Source organism: Drosophila mojavensis, unplaced genomic scaffold, assembly GCF_018153725.1.
Source record: "Drosophila mojavensis isolate 15081-1352.22 unplaced genomic scaffold, ASM1815372v1 contig_36, whole genome shotgun sequence".
NCBI lineage: Eukaryota > Metazoa > Arthropoda > Insecta > Diptera > Drosophilidae > Drosophila > Drosophila mojavensis.
Window position 1 is genome coordinate 5,309,547 of NW_025318858.1, and position 4,028 is coordinate 5,313,574.

The window sequence follows — 4,028 nt, forward strand, 5'->3', positions numbered from 1 at the left end:
AAAAAACCAATGGATTAGCTCTGTAAAGAATATTTAATAAGAAATATATCAATTATTAATTATAAAAAAAAAATACATAAACATAAATTCAGTTTTGAAATAAATGTTACATCAGTATTTCGTCACTATATGTATTTATTTATCTACAGCTTTGAATATTTAAATAATTTGGTGAGTTATAGTTATGCATAAAGCTTTATTTTTTTAAATGCTGGCCAATATATGATGCTATAATACAATTTATTCAAACTTCCTTCTCAGTTAATATTTAAACAAGTTTTTGGACTACAATAACTAAAAATTTCCCATAGCCTCATCTCCATTCAACGCAACTCAGACAATGAGCAAGCTCAGTTCATATGCATGCATAAAGCAACCCAGTTAAATTGTGATACACTGAGCTAAAAAGCAAAAAGATACAAGAAAACGCTACACATTAAATCCTTTTCAACATTTGCCACCCCCGCCCTTGCACACGCACCCCCAGCGAATGCAAAGTCTGCATAATTTAGACGCCCAAAACTTTAGTCTGAGATTTTTTATGCGTTACGCTGAACGTAAATTTGGGGTCTCGCTCGTTATTCCTGTGTGAGTGTAGGGGTGTGTGTGTGTGTGTGTGTGTGTAAGGCAGGGATGCGCAGATAATCCAAATCTCATTACGCGCAAGTCGTACTTAAGATTAAAAATAATTATTGCAATTTTTGTGCCGCGTCGCGGCATCACGTAGCCGCCGTGTGTGCCCCAATGCGAGGGCCGAGAGCCTAGGCGGCTGAGAATTGGGTATAAGCGACTGCATGATACACGCTCCTCATTGAATAATAATTAATATATATAATCAGAATGCCGTCTGAGTTTACTGAACCGCCAAAAATGTTTGATTTACCTGATCCACATTATCCGGAGCTACATATATAACCTTGTCATTGGTCTTAACTTTATTTCTTACTATCTCGCTGCCAACAGAGCAAACCAATATGCTCACTTGCACACCACGAGCGTGTATAAAAAGTGAAAATTCAATTAGAATGCGGCAACTTCATACGAGTTCGCCTCGCTCGCTCGACGCTCGACGCCCGGCTGCCAGCCATGAGGTTGTAACTGTCTGCCTGCCATCTGCCGGCGCGCTCCGCTCTGGTACGCTGCAAATGCAACGGCGACAAGTTACAGGTAGCTAGAAAAGTGTGGGGAGCAACAACAACTACAACAACAACAAAAAGTAGAAGGAAAATGCCGTCGCGTAATCCTTTTGCCAGTCAGCCAACGGAAGCCAACGAGCCCAACCACAATAATTTGATTTTACTTTGCTTTAACTTCATGAAAAAGTTTCAAGTTTTTTCACACACACACACACACACACCATGGCCACAACACACGTGGAAGCACCTCTCTCCACATTTTTTGTTGACTTCTCACTGATAAAGTTTTTAATTTTGCAGCGCTGAAACTCATTTAGCGCAATGGAAAGCTCAGCCAACTCGGAAATCTGATACGTGTTTTAGAATGTCTGGCGCATATTAAATTTAAAGTGCTACCGTTACAGTCTTTATTGGCTTGCGGCGCTGGCCAGAGATGCCAAAGATGAAGTTACAAATTGCCAACAACTCGAAACACGAAATTTTCCAAAAACTGTGCCGCCAACTGGAAAAATACACAATCTTTAAATTCATCTTCATTACGCAAAATGCATTCAAAATGAGGTTTTTCTTCTTCATTTTCTTTTTCCTTTTTTTTCCCAGCGAGCAGCGCAAACTTTCAACAAAATCCGCAACGAGTGGGGCAAAGAAAAAAGCAACAATAACAACATCAAATGTAAACGTACTCGAACATTATACAGAGCCGTTTTAGCCAAAATTAAATTACAAAAATATATTCATATATTTCTATATATACATACATACATAACTTTTTCTTGCGTAGAATAATATTTGAAATTCTCTAGCAAAATATTTGGATTACATTATTAAAACGGATTGCATTCCATAATAATGCAAAATGTAAATATTTTTACAAGCAATTATCGTTGTCCTGAACTAGCTGGGCTTAGGGTGTATTAGGTGGGAGGCAATGAATGCTAGAGATACCCTTATAATTGAAGTTGTCAAGAAAATATGAACTATGAATGAAATGTCTTGCTGTTACTCTTAAGGATTGGACATGACCGACTAATAAATGGACTAGACACACGCACTTATACATATACACGCACACAAACACTTCACGTCATTGGGATAGCACAAACTTTCTCCTTTAATATTACATATTTTCTATATCATTTATTTCCATAGGTAAGGTTTGATTGATCTCCTCGGTTTCAGCGGATGACGATTGAAGAACCCACCCACCAAATCCTTCTGCGAATTTGCACCAAATTTAATCATTGTCCAAACGGACAGATGCACTTCCACAAACAAAAAAACAAAATGAAAAAGATTCAAGCATACTTTGATTCTAGAATATTTAGACAAAAATTAAATTTATTCACAAATTTTGCTGGAATATAATAAATAATAAAAAATATAGTATATAGAGACGAGCACAAAATAAAATCATTATTATTTTATTTAAGAAAAGCATTAAAACATGGGTCTGATAATATGGGCAACCTTGTAGAGCTGCCAATTGGATCCGTCAAACATTGACAACTCTGTACTAAAACTGGATGGACATTTCCACATAAATCTGAGTTTACAAAAATATCAACTGAATAGAGACGCTATCCAGTGCGATTAGTCTTATATATTCTAAGTATATGTCAACTAATATAGTTTATTGTCATGTCCTATAAAAGAGTTTAGTTAAATACTCGTGCATGGTACATCGTTGAGCATAATATAGATTTCATTTTGAATTTCATTTGTCCAGAAATCTGCATAAATAAAATTTGTCATCCAAACTGTGATTTTCCATTGAAAATCATTCTTTTATTGAGCTGTAAATAGATTAGACACCCAATATCTATATATATTAGTATATCTGCACTACGCATCTAAAATACAATTCAACTGCCAAATCGAAAGGCTTTCGCATTATTCACTGCATTGGCGTGACATTGAGCTATAGCGAGCTGGTGACACATAAACTAAGAGCAATTACGAGGTACGAGCTACGAGTAACTTAGCACTAGTTACTAAATACCACTGGCCATCAATTAAACAGCTCTCGTACTTTGCTTAAGGCAATGGCAAATGTCTTATTAATAATTCAGGCCAGCAAGCCAAATGCCAAATGCTAAGGGCTAAGGGCCAAAAGTTGGCTTTGTTGTTGTAGCCAACTCATTTGTCACACTGAAATTTATTAAAATGATTATCTCGTACATACATATCGCACGGAATGCGTAATTTTAGTCAGTTTGTTGTTGGGGGCCCGATTTTCTGCCCCCCCCCCCTTGCCAATTTTTTTTTTTTTTTTTTTTTTTTTTGTGGCCACAAATTGCAGTTGCGTTTGTTATTAGAGGCAAACACAGAAAAGACAACAGCTTCTGGCTTTGCCTCTCTGATAAGCCCATGAGTGTGGTTTCTATATACCCTATAGAGAGTTTGAGAGGAGTAGGATGAGCCTGAATTGAAGGTTTGGTGATTTAGGTGTAGGGGGAGATTTTGTAAGAGATATACTGGTAGGCTTGGAAGGAAGTATAGAAAGGGATCGAATATGAGATATAGATGTAGGTATGGTAGGAGACGTAGTTTGAGGTATAGTGGAATTCAGTAGTAGTTATAATAGGAGATTTAATATGTGGTATAGCAGGAGATATAATAGAATATATAGTAGTATGTATAGTAGGAGATGTAATAGAAGGTATAGTAGTAGATATAGTGACAGATACAGTAGTAGGTATAATAGGAGATGTAATAGAAGGTATATTAGTAGCTATAGTGACAGATATAGTAGTAGGTATAGTAGGAGATATAATAGGACATGTAGAAGGAGGTATGGAAGAGTATATACCAAGAGGTATAATAGGAGGTATAGGGAGGGATAGTAATAGATATGATATTAGAGGTTATGATAGTATCAGCTGGTATATTAGT

General features: G+C 36.4%; 1 long non-coding RNA gene across 1 annotated transcript; it reads left to right on the forward strand.

Annotated features, from left to right (window-relative positions):
* Positions 1 to 1,442: 1,442 nt before the first annotated feature.
* On the forward strand, positions 1,443 to 2,522 carry LOC122757228. The gene is made up of 2 exons (XR_006357180.1): positions 1,443 to 1,994; positions 2,286 to 2,522. It is a non-coding gene; the product is annotated as an uncharacterized LOC122757228 (long non-coding RNA).
* Positions 2,523 to 4,028: the final 1,506 nt, after the last annotated feature.